Raw genomic sequence first — 10,183 nt, forward strand, 5'->3', positions numbered from 1 at the left:
AAAGGCGACTATAATCTCTCTGAATAAGTATTCTCTACTCGATCAACGAGACGAGGCAAGAATCTAACGTTATCAAAAATAATTTCCAAAATTGAAAAATTAACCCTTAAGAATGATTATAGTCGAAAATAATTTCCAAAATTGAAATTAAAATTAATTACGACTATAGTCTTTCTGCCTAAGTATTATACATATAACTCTTACCATTTATTTCTCACAAAATTATTATCACACAATTACATCACATTATTATATCCTGTAATGTTATTCGAGTTCCAAAGTGCAATTAAACAAATACATTTAAGGAATTTTTTTTTTAAACACCATCAAAGCATTGAAAATCGCAGCGATGCGTAAAACGCAACCCTCCGACGATCTTTCTGCGCGCATTTTTACCGGCGGAGAAAGGGTTAACTATTACTCCCATGATTTCGAAAGAAAAAAAAAAAAAGAACGACATCGATCGATCGTTGACCGACTTCTTCTCGTCTGGTTGGAACGTCTGGACGATACAAAAGGGTAGGGGAAATTCTCAATTATTCCCCTTCGTCCATTTTCGCCGCGGAGCAAATTGTTTTCCTGTCTTCGGCAGCAAAGCGGACAAAGACATTTTCTTTATGTTTTTTATATAGGTGTCGATTTTACGCTTGCCAATATTGCGAAACGTAAAACGCGCGATTGATTACATCGCTCTGGAAAAAAAAAAAGAAATATTTCTAACAGAATTCTCCTGGAAGAAGAGGATAAAAAATAACGACGAAAAATTTCATTTAACCAGCAAGAAATTACCATTATTCCAAAACGATGATGAGACGATCCTTCCTCAAGATTGATAATCGAGTGAAACTCTTCAACGTTTTACGTTCAATTTAAATTTTATAATTGCGCGTAAACCGAGAGAATTTCGAAGGCTGCATCTTTTTTTATTCTCGAGGAAGAAGATCAATTTGAGAAAGTTTCATAACTGTGGTGGAATATTTAACAATCTAGGGATAAGTTGCTTAAGATGGATCAAGGAGGGAAACGAGTAACTTGAATCCAAGTCGTGATAAATAAATCATTCCGCGTGGAAAATTACCCCTTGTTTCACGAGTTGACGCGAAAGGAACACTTTTTCTCAAAACTTTAAACGATGTTAAACTTATCGATTAAGAATCGTGTTTGTTTACCCCTTTTCTTTCCCTTCGTTTCCCCTTACGAGAATCCGTATTACATCCTCGAAAAATTTCCAAATACAATAATCCTATGACATCGACAAAGTACCACAAAAAGTTTTTAAACAGCTTCCAATTTTAATTTAAAAATTTTTCTTTCATCGTCAAAGAGCAATTCAGAACAAAAATTGGAAGCATCGTTACATTTAAAAAAAAAAAAATAAAGTCGAAGGTTTATTATGAAAGAAAATTTGAGAAATATTGTTATGGATTATCGTTAAGTTTCGAACCGGGCGTATATCATCTTGGAAATCTCGTTGGCAAACACGCGGATTAATTAAATGATTTGTCGCTAATTATTATCCAATCTTAGGGTTTCGGACTCGCAACACTGGCGGATAATTCCCGGGTGAACCATCGACATTGATCCTCGTTGCACCGTCCTCAACGAAATCCCATCCTCAACACCTTGTGCAATTCTCTCTTAGTTAACCTCCGTAATTCCGTTAGATTGCTAAGGTTGTTCTGTTGGAGAATGATTGAAATGAAAAAATTGTGAAATAACAAATTACATTGCGTATTTATTTATTTATTTATGTATAAAGAAGGAAGAGATGGAAATTTGATGGATCAAATTTATTATATAAAATAATATATTTTATATAATAATATGACTTACTTTTGTACAGCGTAGATATTCGACAATAAATTGATTATATTTTACTTCTTTGTTATTGTCTGCAAAAATTATTTCCAACGTATAAAATACAAAAATACTGTCTGATTATATCGTTAGTAATCGTTAAAGATACGGGCAAGCGATGTATCGTGGCAACGAGCCATTAGAAAGATGTACGAGCCACCGTTAGATGCACGTGATTTCCCGCGTACCATGTGTTTCACGAACAAGCTTGTTACGGAATTAACCAAGTTTCTTTTCCTCGTTCGACTATTACTTTTGGTTAAGAGTCTCGACAGAAGCATTAGATGAAAAAAAAAAAAAATTAAGAAAATAGAAATAAAAGAGAAAATAGATTGGGTAGATGTATACGATTATAAATTACGATAAATTAAAAGGAATTGTATGTATAAAGGTGGAAGAAAGAGGAAGAGAAAGGAAAAAAGATGCAGGAATGTATAGAAAGAAAAATAGTAAACGTAGCGAGCAAAATAAATTAAAAAAAAGGGGATAATATTTCATAAAGCTTATAAAGAGATGATATATCCGATAAAGTTTAATAAAACGACAAGAAAAAGCGAAAGTTAATCTCATCGAACCTTTACTAATTTAATTTAACCCAAGAATAAGAATTGCGTCTATAGAAAGTATAAATATAAATATACGATATAAATATTTACGTGAAAATATTCCAAATATTCTCATTTGTACTTACCTACGCGCGACAAAATACCTTTACGTTTCAAACGGAAAACGAGGCAAAAAGACCAGAATATCCCGGTCATTCAGCCAGTTGGAATCCTAACCTGAATATCGGGAAACTGGATACGGCGACAAGGGAAAGTAGAACGGAGCGCACAAAAGGCTTCGGTGAATTTTTTGCGCAAGACGATTCAGTAGCGAGAAAATTTTAGAGGATTGCCGCAGGGCGACAGATTGCCTCCTCGATGAAGACAGAGAAGAATAGAAATTCGTGCACCGTCTATGGATCCATTCGTGCGCACGTGCCCATGCACGTGATGCATTATGGGAAAGGCGAGCGCGCATGCGCGGTACCTTCTTGGTTGAAATTACCGGCAGAGCCAGCTGCTTATGAATAAGCTAGTTAATTCATCGACTAAGATGGAATCGCTAAACACCGCGTCGACGTGAATTTTTTAGTATATCAGGTACATCGAAAAGACGTTGCAAATAAGTGAAGTTTTACGTTGATATGAATTGATATGAATAATCTATATTCGTTTCAACGTGACGAGGAAATAGAAACGAATTAGGAAATATATATAAATGAAACAGTTTCGTGATGTTATGTACATGCTATTGACTGTTAAATATAGAGGACTCTCGCGTGCGAGATTAAACGAACTAATAAACTACTTTAATATTTTTCTACTATTGTCAATCACTATATGCATATCATTATATTATCTAATTAATATATGTAATATATATAGATTTTTTTTTACATTTGAGATACAAGTGAATTAAGATATCCTATTTCTGTTTATAAAATAATAGAAATTTATACTATATATATATATATATAATAAAGTAAGAAAAGGAGTGATGAGGAAGATTATCCATGAGATCCAGCGGAAGTTCTAAATAAAGGATGGCGTCACAAGAAGAATCCATAAGAGAAAGAAGAGAAGGAGTTCAAGAGGGGAATAATATTATAGAAATCCTGCAGTCTTATCCGCGATTCCATTGCTCTTCATTTGCGAACTCACTCACTCTGTCCCCTGTGACGTGATCCATGGTGGATGTTGATGTATGTTGGTAGAAAAGTAAGGGAAAGGGTTAGCAAAAAGAAAAGTAATTCTCCAAGAGTAAAAAAGAAAAAGTTGTGACGTCATGGAAGGTGAGTAATTGATGTAACGAGGATTCCCCTGCAACCCTCTTATACCTATGAAATCCTCACCCCCTGTGACTCGATCCCTCCTCTCACTTAAGATAACAAGAGAAACTTTAACTTAAGTATACTGAAACTCGATTCTAGACATATCTCATGACTATAGATATCGAAATTACAGTGATGCTCGCTTCGGTTCATTATTGCTCGATTCTTGAAAATGAAATTTCAAATTTCTATCCAATTGACATAAACTATAGAATAAAATTTTTATCCGACTCGCATTCGCTTCTCTTGTTAAATATCCAATATATCGACACGCAAAGAATTACACGAATTACACAACAACCTTTCAAGATTTCTCTCAAACTTTCCTCTCGCTATAACATATATCATAAATCTCCTCTTAATTAAGAAACCGATCGAAATTTCTCGGCCAACCAATAAAGAGGTATTAAACGAAGAACGTAGGGAAACAATCGTAATAAATTCGACTGGGATAAATGATCGTGTAGTTGGCGATTAACCAACCCATTTTTCACAGGGAACTCTTGTTAACAATTACCAAGAGCCCGGCTCGCCCGGATCGAACCTCTCTCTCTCTCTCTCCCACGCTTCGTAGTTTACTTTCATCGACCGCAGGCCAACGAACTTCCGCCAACTAGGAGGGCCGCCGATTCATCCTGGAATTATCGTTCGTACGTTCGGAAAGCTCGCCGTTGTAATTGGCTTCGATACTCGGAGGTTGGATCAACCGCAGCGGCAAATACTCGGATTCGGGACATTCCTTGCCTTGTTTCCTCCTAACATCGCATCCTTTCTCCGCGGAATTTGTTCATCGTTGCGATCTTCATCTCGTGTTCACGATATCGATTAAAGTGAACGAAGTAAATTAATTTATAAAATATATAAACGATTTTTTTTCGAGTATATAATATGTATATATAATAAAAAATGGTTTTATATATTTAAATTATTTTACTTCGTTCATCGATATGTATATATATATATATATATTTTTAATACGATATAGAAGAAGATTACATTTTTTCGTAGAAATTTGACGTTGTTCAAGAATGGATTTCTTCTCGATATTTTCGTGAATTTTCGTGAATTTTCGTTTATTTTCGTCCTTCGCATCGATGCAATCGATATTTATTTACGTTTTATTTCTTTAAAATATTCGCTTCGTGAATAAATTCCTAAGCTCTTGTGCGTAACTATCGAAATATTAAAACAGTGTTATTTGCGCGTGAGATTTTAAATTAGTTGGCCTCGAATTTGAATTTTTTTATTTTTTTCACGCTTTAAAATCGTTCCAACGAAATTTTTCGAAAAATTCGAAGTTATTTCCTTCGTTATGGTTCTTCGAACATCGAGAAAAACACGTGATATTCCCTGATTAATTTTTAAACGCATTGTTAATAAATGGAATCGAAAAAATCAACGAATAAATGATGAAAACGTTACACGAAACTTGTCTGATCGAAAGTTTTATTAAGCCGCGTTGCAATTTTCTACAATGTTCTTCTTCTGTCGAAACTTTCCAAGCATCTTGCAACAGGGTTTATATCTTTGTCATTGGCAAAAAAATAGCTAGTGGAAAATCTTCTTAAATGGATAAATTTCTCTTTTCAGGGAAAACACCCTCTTTGTCCCTATTCCTATCTTATAAATAACGGATTCAGCTTTGGTATTCTTACCTCTCTCTCTCTCTCTCTCTTTCTCTTTTTCTCGTTTTAAATAGCTCTCGAGGAAATACTTTTATTACTACGCGAGAAAGATCGAGATTCTTCTTGTTTCCACCATTGGTTTATTACTGGATTAAAACTGGATTCAAAATTACCCCGAGATTTGTTATCGATGGAGCGAATAAATTTTAAATAATAAATTTTTAATACTAAAGTAAGATGAATCAATTGTTAAGAAAAATAAAAGGAGAGAGAGGGAGAGAGGGAGAGAGGGAGAGAGAGAGAGAGGGAGAGAGAGAGAGGGAGGGAGAGAGAGAGAGAGAGAGAAAGATAGAAAGGGGGAGGAAGAGGGGGAGAGAGGGGGAGAGAAGGGGAGAGAGAGAGAGGGAGAGAGAGAGAGAGAGAGAAAGATAGAAAGGGGGAGGAAGAGGGGGAGAGAGGGGGAGAGAAGGGGAGAGAGAGAGAGGGAGAGAGAGAGAGAGAGAGAAAGATAGAAAGGGGGAGGAAGAGGGGGAGAGAGGGGGAGAGAAGGGGAGAGAGAGAGAGGGAGAGAGAGAGAGAGAGAGAAAGATAGAAAGGGGGAGGAAGAGGGGGAGAGAGGGGGAGAGAAGGGGAGAGAGAGAGAGGGAGAGAGAGAGAGAGAGAGAAAAAAAAAAAGCCTGTTTTTTTTTGTGAGGGGCGCGCGCGAAAACAAAAAAAAAAAAAAAAAAAAAGAAAAAAAATGGTAATTATGATCAGCTGAGCTCTCGTTTCGAGTCGCTTTTGTGAAAATTGGAAAACGGGGAGACAAAGCGGGCAGAGATTCCGGCGTAATATGGCGGCCGATTGAAAACTTCCCGGATGTTTTCAACGTTTGCTCGTCGACTGTGCGCCTCTGATGTCCTTTTTTACCTTTTTTTCCTCTCTCTCTTTCCTTTTGCAACGCATCGCGCGCACGAACGAAATCGTTCGTTGACCGATCATCCTCGAAAGAATAATCGATGGAACGATATTCTTTGTTGCGTTGGAAAGGTTGAGAATCGACGTCTAGCCTCAATCGAGTAAATCGAATAAAAAGTATCGAGATATCTTCGCGAAAAATCATTTCTTTTCTTTTTTTTTTTTGGTTTTGGTTCAAAAAATATCGAACGAGATAAAAATCTGTATAGAGAAAGAAGCGAGAATCACGCGGGGAAATCTTGTAGTTTCGAAATAAATCGAAAGGATTTGGGCTATAATGGCTACACGATGGCTGCTGCCGCGTCTAATTTTAATATCCATCCTTTCTGAGACGCCGTCGTATCGTAACCTATTGTTCACAATCACAAAATCCCACTATTCACGGTGAAATATCATATTATTATCGGATTGAATTTGAAAAAGAAGAAAAATCTAAAATTGACACGTAAAAAAACGACGAGTTAATCGAATTAAATTCGTAAAATAAATAATTCGCATAAAATAATAATAATCGTTCGATCGAAATATTCCGAATTTCCTTATTCAATTATTCGTTCCGAGCTACACATTTCTCGTCCTTCACACAAAATTCTTCGAAATAACAATCGATACGAGATTCGAGATTTCCTCGTTCTCGATCTTTCTCGAGCGAGCGTGCATAGGAAAAGAGTCGCAATCAAAATCGCATTCGACTCGTCGAGCAGTGGGTTCCATCCACTGCCACGGGCGGCGCTGCCCTCGCTGCTCGCAAGATATCCGTCGAAAAAAGCGAATCGCTGAACGGACGGGTGAATAGGCGAACTGGATCGATCACCGTCAAGGACGATGACAATCTTTCAAAGAGTAATAACGGATTTCGAAATCCACCAATAACAAAATAACGCTCGACCGAACTGCGATGGAAGCAAGAGAGAGAGAGAGAGAGAGAAAAAGAGAGAAAGATTGTGAAAGCCTTAATCCAGTCGCACCTAATACACTCCTTCAATTTCCTGAAAATCGATCGTATTACACTCGCGAGCACGATATGATCCCAAGTTTATCGTTCATCGTTTCGTCGTCGTCGTCGATGTCATCCGATCCCTTTACTCGTCCATTCCTCGAACATCGTCGGCACTCGTCTGCTTTCCGCCATTCCTTTGGCCTCGAGAGTTTATGAGAGTGTGCTTTGTAGTCGACTGCGCGTCGTAATTTCGCCCAGTCTTTTCTTAGAGCGTCGAATTTCAGCAGGTGTCATAAGCAGCTATGTTCCAAATAGAAATATCGTTCCAACCTCTTGAATACTTTTGTTGTTGATTGAAAATAATTTTAGAAATTGGACGGATACAGAATCGATTTTTTTTTTATAATAAGAAAAAGGGAACAATTCTTTTTTTAACTTTTTTATCAGATGTGACAGGTAAAAAAAAAAACTTTTGGCGACGAAGTCTGATAAAAATAATGTTATCGATTTCTTTTTATTTCTGCTTTGGCGATTATTTAATTTTTTTTTTTAATAATTTAAACTTACAATTATCTCGGTACATATTATTTCAAATGAATCAATATGATTCGATCTCAAGTGATATTATTTAACACGGAAATTTCAAAAATTCAATTTCTTCCAATTATTTGTTTCATATTTTCAAATCGAATTTATTATCGCGAATTTTTTCTCGAGTCATCCACGAGTTTTTAGCGAAGAAAATAGGGAATCTGGGTCGACGTCGTATTACGCGTCGTTAAATCGGACGAAGAAATATTTTTGATACGATTTTTATTTTCTTTTTTTTTTTTTTCTTTATCCTTCATCTTCGTCGATTTATCCCTTTAAAAAAAAAAAAAAGAAAGAAAGAAAGAAAATGTGAAATCTACGCTACAGTTTCCCCAACTATTTATTGTTCCGGTAAATTGCAGGCCAGCTTAAGAATTGACAGGAAGACGCGAGCGGAGAAGCTCGAGTTATTCCTCTCTGAATCGTGTGCCGTCACTCCAACAAAACTGACAAGCAATTCTACTTCTTTATTGGATCACATGATAAAATTATTACATTCATATAGGCAAAACCTCGGACCAGGTATCTTTCTACTTGGGATTAAATTTAAAATTTTATTATCGAAAGATATTTTCAAATATCGAATGTAATTACTTAAAAACGGGCTTAAAAATTAAAATTAATCGATATTGAGGATATTCAATACGTATTTCGAGTGAGAAATAAAATCTAATTTTGAAGGGATATGAATAAAAGACACGAATAAAATCTGAATTTGAGTTGAAATACAATTAAAAATAAATAAATGGATTAATGAAAAATTATTTTTTCAATTTCATATATATATATATATAAAATTAATTTAATCGTTAATTGAAAATGTATTTGAAAAACTTTGCGTGGACAAAGTTTCGAATGAAAACATAAGTTACAGATGGATGAACACGAGGAAGGGGTCTCGTAAATATATATATATACAAACGTGGCATGTTAAATTTAACGAACGAAACTTCTAAATTTTTCAATCGAAATAGAAGAAAGTTTTGCCGAAAGCAAACATTATCAATTAAAAAAAAAAAACATTAATATCAAATAAATAAAATCCAATCCAAATTGAAATTTGCTCAAGAACATAAAATACACGAATCTCGATACTCGATCAAACGAAAAATTATTATTTCAAAAAAAAAACCCCTCCTCGATAATAGTCAACTACACTCTTCAACTTCAAATTCAATAATTCAAAAACAAATTACACACTCAAACATCCTTACCCTTCTTTTCTTCGAAAAAAGAGATCAAATGCGATCGATCGATCGATCCCCTCCCCTCCCTCCTATAATTTATAAACCCGTCAAATTTTTTTTCCTCTTCCAACCCCCTTCCTTCCCTCTCCTCCCACCCCCTTCCATTAAAACGCGAAAGGTTTACAAAGATCGAGCACGAAGACACGAAGAGGGGAGGGGGAGAAAGGGAGGGGGAGAGGGTCCCCGCTTTGCATTTACAAAGAGCGGGGCAAGGTGGAAAAGAGGGAGGGTGAGGGGGCGCGGCATCCTTTAATCCGGATGATAATTTCGTCGCGTCTATATTTTTCTTTTTTTTTTTTTTTTTTTCTTTTTTTTCCTCTATCGAAGGATCGACCCACCACCACCCTCCTCTGTGTATCAGCAACGCGCCTCGTTTAAGGAAAGGAGGAAAGAAAAGAGGAGGGGAGAGAGGAGGGAGGAGAGAGGGATGGAGAACGGAATTTCCATAGACGAATATTATTCCATAGGCGCGGATGGCTGGAAGGAAGAAGAAGGGTGGAACGACGAGTGGTGGAACGGATAACGAGGGCGTTAATCGCGCGTGGAAGGAAAGTCGGAGGGGAGGGGGAGAGGAGGCGAGTTCTTGGGGCGTTTGCAGCTTTGCCGTCGAGGATGTTTGAGGAATCGAGCTCCATCGGGGCGGAAATTGACGGTTTTCGTAGGGTGTCTCTTCCCTTTTCTTTTTTTTTTTTTTTTCTTTTCTCTCCCCTCGTTTGTGCGGGGTAAATGGAGGAAATAATGATAATAGGCACGGGTCTAGAACGGATAGAGAACAATTTCTATGTGAAGGTGATGGGATATAACGTGTATAGACGAAGCTAGAGAAAATAAGGGGCAGAAATTTTTGTATAGCTTCTTTCTCTACCAACAACGCATCAATATGTTTTGTTTGCTATTAATAATTCGTAGATTAGAGATGTAGATAGAAATGTAGTTGAAAAAAAATTAAATTCAAATCAATGACATTGCTAGAGAAAAAAAAAAAAATTAAATCGATCCACGTGTGTCTATTGTAATGACTCCGCATATAATAATAATAATAATAATAATAATAATAATAATAATAATAATAACAACAACAACAACAACA

General features: G+C 36.2%; 1 protein-coding gene across 2 annotated transcripts in view; it reads right to left on the reverse strand.

Annotated features, from left to right (window-relative positions):
* The window catches only part of LOC102677251 (pleckstrin homology domain-containing family A member 7-like), a 148,404-nt gene that overhangs the window by 79,837 nt on the left and 58,384 nt on the right, over positions 1 to 10,183 (reverse strand). The gene's annotated exons all lie outside the window — the stretch shown is intronic.

The sequence above is a fragment of the Apis dorsata genome, unplaced genomic scaffold (assembly GCF_000469605.1).
Source record: "Apis dorsata unplaced genomic scaffold, Apis dorsata 1.3 scaffold_236, whole genome shotgun sequence".
NCBI classification, from domain to species: Eukaryota; Metazoa; Arthropoda; class Insecta; order Hymenoptera; family Apidae; genus Apis; species Apis dorsata.